General features: G+C 35.8%; 1 protein-coding gene across 4 annotated transcripts in view; it reads left to right on the plus strand.

Annotated features, from left to right (window-relative positions):
* The window catches only part of MAGI3 (membrane associated guanylate kinase, WW and PDZ domain containing 3), a 237,506-nt gene that overhangs the window by 141,637 nt on the left and 83,651 nt on the right, over nt 1-12,218 (plus strand). The gene's annotated exons all lie outside the window — the stretch shown is intronic.

The following is a 12,218-nucleotide window of genomic DNA, read 5'->3' on the forward strand; positions in this document are numbered from 1 at the left end:
GTTTTTATAGGATCTGGTGATTGTTGTTGTGGTGATGGTGGTTGTTGTAATGATGCTTGTGTTTGTGTGTGTGTGTTTTAACGTGTAACAAGAAATCATGAATGCTTGCATTAGCTCAAGAAATCATGAGTGCTTGAGTTAGCTCAAGGCTGGGGGAGAATAAAAAGCAGTAAACAGTAAAAGGGCAAAAAGGATGTTCTGGTTTGTTTTTCTTTTCAAGGTATTTGTTACTCCCTGTAGATAGTAGCTCCTATAATGGCTCTGGAATTCTTTCTTTCTTTTTCTTGTTATATTCTCTTACACAATGTCCAGTATCACCAAGCCTGCCTAATTACGCTCCTTAAATAGTAATCCTTCTGCACTTCCTTAGACTCTCACCTTTTCTTACTTGAACTTTTTTTTTTAAAAAAAAAAACAAATAGCAATATGTGGGGGCAAAGAGCTAGGTGAAAAATCTTGATCCTTGGACAAGTTACTTGATCTTCCTGAACCTCAGAATCCCCATATATAAAACATGAATAACAAGAGACACCTCCCATAGTTCTAAGAATTAAAACGAGAACATGAGTGCAGACCACCTGTCCTGGAGTAGGCCCTCGGTGTCTGCCCCCTTCCCCATTCTAGCTGCATCCCTGCCTTCCATGTCCCCTCTGTCTGATCCGTCTTTAAGTGCACACCTGACTCTTATCTATGTACAGTTTATTCTTCAAAGTCTCTCATTGAGTATAAGTCTAGACTCTTTTTTTTAACGTATCTTTTTTTTTTAAAGATTTTATTTATTCATGGGGTGGGGGTGGACAGAGACACAGGCAGAGGGAGAAGTAGGCTCCATGGAGGGAACCCGATGTGGGACTCGATCCCAGGACTTGAGGATCACGCCCTGGGCCAAAGGCAGGCGCTAAACCACTGAGCCACCCAGGGATCCCCAAGTCTAGACTCTTTAACATGGTATAAAATGTTTTGGTTTTTGTTTTTAAAACCAACCTCTTAAGATTTTCTTCTGTAAATCTACCTGGTCAGATTTCAGAATTGCAACTCCTTCCTTCTTTGCATTGCTTTGCCTAGTATGTCTTTGTCTTTTTATTCTTTCATCTTTTTGAAGCTCTTTGTTTTACAAATAGTATTGGATGGTGTAGCCAATGTGAAACTTCTATTTATTGATGATAGGTCTTTAGTGTCTGTTGTGTCTTGGTTTTCTATTTTACCCATATACACATCTTTCATTTAAAAAGCCTTTCACCATGTAGTCCATTTTATTTGATCTCTTTTTGGAAAGTTTTGCATCTTTACTCCAATGGCTGCCTTTATGCTTTTGTGTAATATTGTGTTCCTCCTCCCTTCCATTTTTTGTTTTTGTCCCAACCATGAACAATATTAAATGATCTACTTCTTGCTTCTTATGCCTTCTCTCTTCCATCATCTGACTTGAAATAATACTTTTTATCCCAACAAATATAATTAGAAAGCTTATTCCACTTCACATGTTTTCCTTATTTTCACTGTTTTTTTGAAAACTGTACTTTCCTAACACTTCTTCTCTACTAGATTTTCCAGGAAAGAGTGAGAAGATCATCATAGTTGGTCTATGGCCCTCAAACTTTTAAGTTTTTTGGATGTAGATGAAATCTTTGGCTCATGTTTTCTTGCCTTGACTATTTTAATTCTTCAATTATCTGTTGTCTTCTGGCATAAAGCATTGCTCTTTAAAAGTCTGAAAAATGATTTTCATTCCGTTATAAGTAACTTGGTATTTGCCTGCGTGGGGTGTCTCAGGGTAGCATTTTTAGTTCCATAGCTCTAGAGCTCCCTCTTCTCTTATTAAAACAAGTTAATAAAAATACGTGTTTGTGCTGTGCTCTGCACTTTTACTTGGATCCTCTTTTAAATTTACTTGTACTGTCCTAGTTTTGCAGTTTCTCCTCAGTGTGAGGTTTTGTCCTAGAAAGGAGCTATAGTTTATTTAGTTTTCATTCATAGGGTCCAAGCAGCTGCAGCCTTTTCAGATCCTAACTGGACCTATTAGCCTACACACTGACGTGTCCACAACTCCTTCAAGAACACAGTGATATGTCATTAACAGTTAACACACCAAATGGTCTGTAATTACCGTTCTTTACTAAAAGATACCAAATATTCTTGGAGAAAATTCTGATTCTGGGTCTGGAGCAAAGAAAGTACAAGATGAGCTTGGAACATCTAATTGTATCAGAAAGTATGTAAATGCCTAAAACATGATGAGGACATATCAGAAGCACATTTTTTTTAAAAAAAGAAAGAAAGCCATCTAGAAGGTGTGCCTACTGACAAGATCTGAAACACTTTGAGTAGCGAAATTAATAAGTGAAGGAAAGATTTCTGCCATTGTCAGACACTGCACTGTTGAAAGGATAAGACTGTTATCCCTAATAGAAGTGGAAAGATGACTGCTCACAGTGAAGTCCTATGGTTTCCTCAACCTTCTGCCTGGAGCCACTTTCTGGGCCATAGTATGGGGAGGTAAAGGCCAAGCAGAGTACAGAAGATTCTGAGTCGAGAGGACAGAAATCTCAGTTCAAGAAGTCTGAGGTGCCTGAGATTTTCAGGACAGATGTCAGAGAGGAGAGAGCTATGAAGAAAAGGAGCTCAAATAATCCCAAAAGGATCAAGCAAATACACATATAACTTAACTATCAGCAAAATGAAAGTAAGGAAGGAGGGGAGGAGGGAAGGATGGGAGAAAGGAAAGGGCGGGGGGGATCAACACCCTTTAAAGGAAGATAACAAAATCTCAACACCAAATAACATAGGATTCATGATGCCCAGTGTCTAATAAAAATTATTAGATATACAAAAAAGAAGAAAATATGGCCCATAATCAATAGAAAAGTCAGCTAATACAAAAAACAAAACAGAAATGGCATATGTGACATAGAAACAGGTATAACCAAAGCATTCATTTTAGAGTATTTATAAATATACTCAAGGATTTAAAGAAATATGGATAAAATGAAGGGAAAGTGAGTTGTTTTTTTTTTTTTCGAGAACCAAATGGAACTTCAAAAACTCATGGATGGGCTTAACAGCAGATTAGAAAATGCAGAAGAAAAGATTAGTGAACTTGAAGATATAGAAATGTAAATGAATCAAACTGAAACAGAGAAGAAAAAAAAACTGAAGACATTAATTTTTCTTTTAAGCAACCAGAGAGAGGGAGAGAGAGAGACATTTCTGCTCCTGCCATGAAAGACTAACTGGTACTAGATTTACCTCCTTACTGTAAACAGAAATTGGGCAATATACATGTAATAGCTGCTTTCGGAAATTGGGTCATAGACAGAACAGCTCAATATGAACACTGTCAGAGCTAAGAGGGAGGAAATGGAAAGAAACAAATGAAGAAATAGGCTGAAATTTTCCCAAATACGATGAAAACTATAAATCCAGAGCTATGGATCTCAACAAACCCTATGCAGAAGAAGCATAAAAAAACACATCTAAGGATATCATAATATAATTGCTGAAAACCAGTGATAGAAAAAATGTGAAAGCCAGACAGAAAATACATTATTATATACAAGGGAACAAAGAATGACTATAGACTTGTCAACAGAAACCAGTACAAGCCAGAAGTCAATCAAATGTCATCTTCAACGTGCTGAAAGGAAAAACTGCTAACCTAGATTTCTACATACAACAAAAATATCCTTAAGAGAAAGAGAAATAAAGAATTTTTCAGACAAAAAAAAAAAAAAAAAAGATGAGAGAATTTTTTACCAGATGACTTGCACTGGAAAAAATAACTAAAGGAAATTCTTGAGGAGGAATGGAAATGATACGAGTGATAGGCCTGAAAGGAAACCGACAACTTTATAATTAGAGTTTAAGATTTCAGCACCTATTTGGGGAAAGTAAGCAAAAAAAAAAAAAAAAATCAGTAAGGTTATAACATGGATAACACTTTGAACCAACCTGACCTAATTGCAATGTATTAGAACCTCTCAACAACAGAAGAATATACATTCTTTTCTAGTGCCCATGGAACATTTACAAATGAAGACCATATTCTGGGCCATAAAACAAGATTGAATAAATTTAGGAGAATATAAATCATAACAAAATATATTCTGTAATCATAATGGAATTGTAAGAAATCACTTAAAAAGAAATTATCTGGAAAATCTCTGAATATTTGGAAATTAAATAGCACACTTCTAAATAGCCTGTGAATTAAAGCCACAAGGAAAATACAACATGTTACACATAGCATATCAAAACCTATCAAACTCAATATACCAGTATGTGGAATGTTGGAATATAAACCAGTGTTTATAGGGAAATTTATAGTGTTAAATACTTAGAAAATAATAAAGATCAGTGATCTAAACTTCTTTAAGACTTCTAGCAAAAGAAGAGCAAAGTAAACCCAAATTAAGTGGAAGAAAGGAAATAATAAAGATAAAAGCAGAAATCAACAGACTAAAAAACAGAGAATGGAGAAAAATCAGTGAAACCTAAAGCTGATTTTTTTCTGATAATAAAACTAGTAAACTTTTAGCCATACTGCTCAGGTAAAGAGAGAGAAAGCACTCTTTAATATCAGGAATGAGAAAGATGGCATCATTAAAAATCATGCAGATGTTAAATGGACAGTCAAGAATATGTTAAAGAACTTGGTGACACTGAACTGAACTCAGATGAAATGGAAAAATTCCTTGGAAGAAAAAAACTACCAATGTTCACTCAAGAAGAAATAGATGAGCTGAATAACAGTTCCCAATCAGTTAAAGGAATTGAATTTGTAGTTTGTGGCTTTCCCATTAAGAAAGCATCAGACCCAGATGGTATAGGTGAATTGTTTCAAATACTTAAAGAAGTAATACCAATCCTACACAGACTTTTTAAGAAAATAGAGAAGGAAGGAACTTCCCAACTTATTCTGTGATCTGATCATTATCCTGATTCTAAAACCAAACAAGGACATTAAAAGAAAATATTAGTCCATAATTTTTCATGAACATAGACTTAAAACTCCTTAAAATATTTTATCAAATCAATGTATAGCAAAATGTAAAAAGGGTAATATGTTATGACTAAGGAGTGTTTGTCCCAGGAATGCAAGATTGGGATAACATTTGAAATTAATATAGTAACAGACTGGAAAAGAAAAAACAAAACAGATGATCTTCTCAAATAGATGCAGAAAAAAATTTTGATAAAATTCAACTCCCACTCATGGTAGAATTGTTCAGAAAACTGGCCTGCCAGCTATTATTTAGTGCCTCTTGGCTTCAAATTACCTTTTTTTTTTTTTTGCCTGGGTATGATCTTGCAACATTCCCCCTTTGCCAACTAGTACAATGTCAAATTATGTTGAGGCCGGCAGGAAAGATACTAGAGAAGAGAAAAAAGAGTCTTTTCCTAGTTCCAGTGTGTCTTTTTCTTTTTGCTCCTACCTGCAAAAAGACACTCAGTAAGTTTCAGCAGTGCCCCAGCTTCCTACCTCATAGGCGTCTTTATGAATTCCACCAGTGCACCTGCTAACTTCCTTGCAGTTTCCTGATGAGTTTGATAGGCACCCCCTATGGCTCCTCAGATTTCAACAATATTCCCTGTAAGTGGTTTCCTACTGGGTTTCTGGCAAGTCCAGCCAGTATCCCAGATGGTTTTCTAGTAAGTTCGAAACAGTCCTCACTACAGTCAGCTTGCTGGTGAATTTCATCAGTACTCCAGCAGATTGTTCTCTGTCTGCCAACCTTGACCCACAGACTATGAACAGATTCATCCCCAGGGTACAATCATACCTTCTCCAAAGAAGTCTGAATCCCAGAGTTTGGGAGCATCCCTCCCTTCCAAGTCTGTTCCTTATTTGAGTATTCTCCCTCAGATTTAGAGTGGTATTCTTTAAAGTTCTCTTTTATTTCCTCTTAGTTAATTCTTTGTAAATAGTTAATAATTTTTTATATTAAGCTTTCCTTGTTCATGTTACCATATTTCTCTGTCCTATTTGGATCCTGGCTAATACAGATTGGTACTGGTAGTAGTCCCAGGAGACGGACTCTCCAAGAAGGAACTTTAGATTTGGTTGTGTTCTTGGGCTTGAGCACAGTGCCACGTTCATTCCAGTGGAAAGTAGGATGCTCATAATTCACGACAAGAAGTGGCATCACAATTTAATCACAGTATAAGCTGTGGTTGATTGAGATGAAGTGCTAACTAAATCAAGTACCTTGGGAACCCAATGACTACTCTCCTTGACCTTTATGGCAGTAATGATGGCTACAAACATCATGGCATGGAATGGATTCTCCTTAGTGTATCAAATATTTTAAAAATCACACCTGTTTATTATTATTATTATTATTATTATTAGCTAATAAGACAAGACTATAATAACACTTCAATGTTTATCTCTCCTTGATACAGACATTTGATAATAGAAAACATTAAAAGAAGGAAACATTAATACAAAATAAATGCCAACTAAAAATCAGTTAAAAATTTGAAAGATAAACCCACAAATATATAATATTTGAAAGTTTTACTCCTAAGATGAAATTGTAATGTACAAAAAGTATAACTTGTATTGTCAGATAGTTTTGACTTTGGTAACAAATATTCTAGACATAAGAAAAAGTTCATACTGAATTGATACTCTTCAGATTGTTAAGTGTGTGTCTGAAAACATCTTCAGATTGGGCATTAGTCATCAGTCATTTGACTAAGCTTGTTTTCTTTATTCGTGATGAAAATATGTTGTCTCCTTGTCCTGATTTTGGTTTTGCCATTGAAATGTACATTGCTTTTACTTCAGATTTTACACCAGTTTCTGATTTCAGGTTGGAGCATTCCACAGCAACATTCACTTCTCTCTGCATTTCTTCTATTGAAGTATTTACAAAGCACTGAAGCTCCCAGCTCACAAACAGTAGAAAATGCCAAAGGACAGACGGTGTAGGATAGTATTCAAATAATGTTCAGATCTCCCTTCAAGGTTAACATCATTACAAAGAATCACATGTCAGAACTGCTGATATAAGGACTTACTTAGCCTTCAAAACCTGTGATTTGTGGGGGTACCACTCCTACTTTATAAAGTATAAATGCATCTAACCACGCTAATGTATTTGCAAGCAAGACTCACCGTTAGCAGACAGGGCCTTGACCTCACACTTGTAGCTTGGGAACGAGTGGATTATGACTGCTGTTCTCCCCACGGTCCTCTGTCTTGCTGCTTGGAAATGTCAACTTGACCATTCAGTTTCACTTTTCAGTCTTTTCTGTTCATGCTTTCAGCTGATATCTTTAGATTCCTTTAAAATCAGTAACATCTCTGTGTCAAATGATTAAGCTTTAATTCTCACAGGAGAATTATCATATTTTTTCCCATCATTTTCCCCATCAACCATTTTTGCTGGGGATTTAGAAAAAGTAAATTTGCCAAGAGACTTCAAGGAGGAATCCCTATATGGGAACACTAATATAAATCAACTACAGCTCTCATCTAGGGGTTGGTGAGAATACAAAGTATATGGGATCCCTGGGTGGCGCAGCGGTTTGGCGCCTGCCTTTGGCCCAGGGTGCGATCCTGGAGACCCGGGATCGAATCCCACATCGGGCTCCCGGTGCATGGAGCCTGCTTCTCCCTCTGCCTGTGTCTCTGCCTCTCTCTCTCTCTCTGTGACTATCATAAATAAATAAAAAATTTAAAAAAAAAAAAAAAAAACAAAGTATATTTACCTTGGGACATTTTCTTTTAAACAGACACTTAGCTTATAACCCAGCATTTCCACTCCTAAGTATTAAACATAAAATTAAATATATGTCTGCCCAAGGACTTGTAAGTTTATAGCTGCTTTATTTATACTGTCCCAAATCTGGAACCATCTCACATGCCCATCAGTGGCAAATACATAATCAGATTTTGGTATATCTGTACAATAGAATACCATTTAGCAGTGAAAGGATATTGAAACACAACATGGATAGGTCTCAGAAGCATCATGGTAAGTGATGATTATCATAATACAAAAGAAGACAGATACAAACCACTACTGGAATCAAATTATTGTATGATTCTATTTATAGATATTCTATTAAACACAAAACTATAGTGACAGCAGATCAGCAGTTGCCGCAGAGTGGAGACTGCAGAGGGTCTCATGAGAAAACCTTTAGGGGTGATGCGCCCAAAACTCACAGAATTGTACTGTTAAAATTAGTGAATTTGATTGTAAGTCAATTATGTCCAAATCAAGTGACCAAATAGATTCCCAAAATTATATTCTTTTATATTTTTAATAGTTAGAAAATGAGTTTACAAAAAGATATTTATAATAACATATAGGTATTTGGTATACCTAAAAATTAATTTCTAAAGAAGTGTAAAGATAAAATTAAGGGGCCATAAAGAGGATCTAAAATACTGATTCCTTGTTCCTGGATTGAAGATTCAGTATGGTGAAGACAGGAATTCTCCTCAAATTGACAAATAGATTTATTCTAATCCCATAAAAATTCTCGCATTTTTAGCCTGTTTCTCTGATTCCAGGTTTTATATGGAAAGGCTGTAAATTAAAAAAAAAAAAATAGGTGGACTTGCTCTACTATAAACCAGGATTTATCATGGAACTATAATGATTATAGCACCATGGTAATGGTGCAGGAATGGTCAGTGGATAAATGGGATGTAATAGCCCAATAATATACCCAGTTTTATGTAGACATTTCTATGAGGTTTCTATGACAGAAGTGACATACCTGATCGGAGGGGAAAATAATTGACTTTTCAATAAGTGTGTCCCCAAAAGATCAATTTTAGTGCATTAAAGTACTAGGTGTGAAAGGCAAAGGCTTTTAACAAAGAATATAGAATATCTCTTTGGCTTAGGAAGGGTTTCTTCAACAAGACACAAGCATTAGGACTGATAAATTTGACTACAATGAAATGAAAAACTACTATCATTAAAAGACCATTAAAAAAAAATCACAGAGTGGGAGAAGATACAGTCTGTTCTGCTACAACATTTGTTTCTGTTAACACCAGTAAGTTCATATATATGATTGGTGAGTAGGTGGGATAATGATGTCAATTTAATGGAAGTAATATTGGTTCTTATTCCATTTTCCCTAGCAAGCTAATGTTTTGTGTCATCAAATAGCAGCAAGTAAACAGAATATACAAACATAGTTGAGTGGTGCATGCACTGTACATGATGCCCATCTACCTCAACATGGCCTGTTTTCTCGATTTAGACATGTGCTTTATCTTAAAAATCATTTATTGCGCCTTTCACCTTATCTTCATTATTCAGTAGCTCCAACTACTTATACCCCTTTCTGTCAATCTATCTTTTCTTTTCTCTCGTTTTAATTATTATTTAAAGACAAAGTATTTTATTTACTCTAGTATTTTTATTAGGAATTTAAAATATCTTTTAAACTGTATTAGTATTTTTAATTAGGCTTCTTAGTGATTTTGCTAGACTCTGGTTACAAAGTAGCAATAGGCTTTGAGAAATCAGCCCTGACCCCATTTTCTCTGTAATCTCTACTATTTGAGGAACACAATTTTGCAGAAAGTACCATTTCTTTTTTTTCTTTTTTTTTTGAAAGTACCATTTCTAGAAAGCATATTTCACATTTTTAAAAAAAGATTTATTCATTTGAGAGAGAGAGAGAGAGAGAGTGCACAAGTGGGAAGGGCAGAGGGAAAGGGAGAATCTTAAGCAGGCTGTGCTGAGTTGCAGAGCCCACTGTGGGGCCCAGTATCATGACCCCTAGGCCATGACCCAAGCCAAAATCAAGAGTCGGATGCCCAACTAACTGTGCCATCCAGGTGCCCTCATAATCACATTTTTGCAGAAACTCCCCCTTTGCAACACATCTGTATGACAAAGGACTGCAGTGCTTCATCAGTGGGAAGACACAGTTATTTCACACTTTAACCTCTCTACAGTTGGATTGTATTTTACAGTAGGTAGAATCTTTTGATTTTAATTGACAGTTTTTTTCTTTTTTAGTGGTGCATTTTGGAAGCTATTGCTTACTTAGATTTGATAAGGTACCGTAGTAAAGAACAACAAATCAAGTTTTAGAAGACAGGCAACCCAACAGAGAAGTGGCAAAAACCTTGAACAGTCACTTCACAACAGAAGAAATCTCTGTGGCTAGTAAATATTTGAAAAAGAACGTGTGATCTCATAAACCAGTTGCACATTAAATATACAGTGATATGCTTTTACATGTTGACAGAAGTTTAAGAACCTGACAACAAGTGTTGATGTGGACATAAAAAGATGCATACGGGGGATCCGTGGGTGGCGCAGTGGTTTGGCGCCTGCCTTTGGCCCAGGGCTCGATCCTGGAGACCCGGGATCGAATCCCACATCAGGCTCCCGGTGCATGGAGCCTGCTTCTCCCTCCGCCTGTGTCTCTGCCTCTCTCTCTCTCTCTGTGACTATCATAAATAAATTAAAAAAAAAAAATTAAAAAAAAAAAGATGCATACGGTATGATTCTGTTCATATGAAGTTACAAAACAAGCAAAACTAAGCAGTGTTGCTTAGGAATGAGTTATGTAGTTGGTTTAAAAAAAAACATTTTAAAGAAGAAGGGAAATCATCATCACAAATGTCAAGATGATGGGTATGCTTGGGGGTAAAAAGGGGAGATTTATGGTTGGAGGCATACAAGGGGGCTTTTCGTCTCCTGGTGACACTCTGTTTCTTCACTTGGATGGGTTTATTATTGTTAAACTTACATATATGTCTTATGTAGCTGTTTGTGTATTTCAGAATAAAACCAAAAAGAGGAATCATCAATTATAGCAAATGTTGTTGATAGGTCCTCGATAATATGAGGACTGAGACTTGAACATTGGGTTAAAGCAAAGTGGAGACTCCTGATGAACACAGCCAATTATCTCAGTGGAGTGGTTGGGGCAGTGATTTGTTTGGAATGGCTTAAGAGACTGACAGGAGAGGAATTGAAGACAGGAATTGAGTAAGCAGAACTCAGGAAAATTTTTAGATATGAAGGAAAAATATAGTAGGGACTAGAGGCTATATAGAAAGTTTTACATTAAATATATAGAATATGAGGAGAATATAAAGATAAATTTTCTGAAATGCTGAAGGTAATAGGGTAGGATAAAGGAAAGGAGAATTTTTTGTGTGTATGGATTACACAGTTTTGGGGAGAGGATGGGAAATTTGTAATACCTATATTTGTGGAGAATTAACATTAAAGCTACTTTTAAGTCTTGGATATGTACATATGCCACACATAACATTTCATATCTACTAATGGAAAGAATCACGAACGTCATCTTACTTAACACTTTTCCGAAAGAGGATGAACCAGAGGAATTAAGTGCTTGCTTAAAATTGTACCATTACTAACAATTCTAGCTTAAAACACAGAATAGCTCCTGCCCCTTGGTTCAGTGCTCTTTTTATAGTATTATCTATAATATGGCTTGCTCTTAAGTCAGGTTTTATATAATCATTATATTTTATAGCAGAGTTTATTTGGATAATACTTCAATAAGCCTTTGCTGCATAATAAATCACCCCAGAACTTAATGGATTAAAATAACTGTCATATTATTATTTCTCATGATCCCATGAGTTAGATGAGCTCAACTGGGACCATTCATGTGGCTGCAGTCATTGGCACCTCCACCAGGAGGAGAGGGGCTAAAATGGCCTCCCTCACATGTCTGGAACCTTGGTGCTATTTGTTGGCTGGGGCTTTCTCATCATAGTGTAACCTGGACTGACTTACTTGGTGGTGAAACCATTCTAAAAAGGCAAAGATGGAAGTCTAGACTCCTGAACTTGTACAGTATCACATCCTCCACATTAAATGTTTCAAAGTGAATCACACATCCAGTCCAGATTTCAGAGGTGAAGCAGTAGGCTACTGCATCTCTTGATGAAAGGAGGTACAAATTATTGTGGCCACGTTTTTCCAACTATCACAGATAATTATAAATTTTAAATTTAATCATTAACTTTATTTTCTAATGTTAATTTTTACTTAATATAGAGCTAAAAGCTGTTGATTTGGGGTATCTAACAATGTAGTTTAGCTAATACATGAGAAAAGAAAAATTTGACAATGAAAAAGTATTTAACAAAAAAAAGTTGTTTTCCAGATTTTCTATTCTCTGTGATATAAAGCAGACAAATGCTTATTTTTTAATAAAAGTTGGCTAAGGAAATTGCACTGCTGGGAATT

Source organism: Vulpes lagopus, chromosome 5, assembly GCF_018345385.1.
Source record: "Vulpes lagopus strain Blue_001 chromosome 5, ASM1834538v1, whole genome shotgun sequence".
Classification (NCBI taxonomy): domain Eukaryota; kingdom Metazoa; phylum Chordata; class Mammalia; order Carnivora; family Canidae; genus Vulpes; species Vulpes lagopus.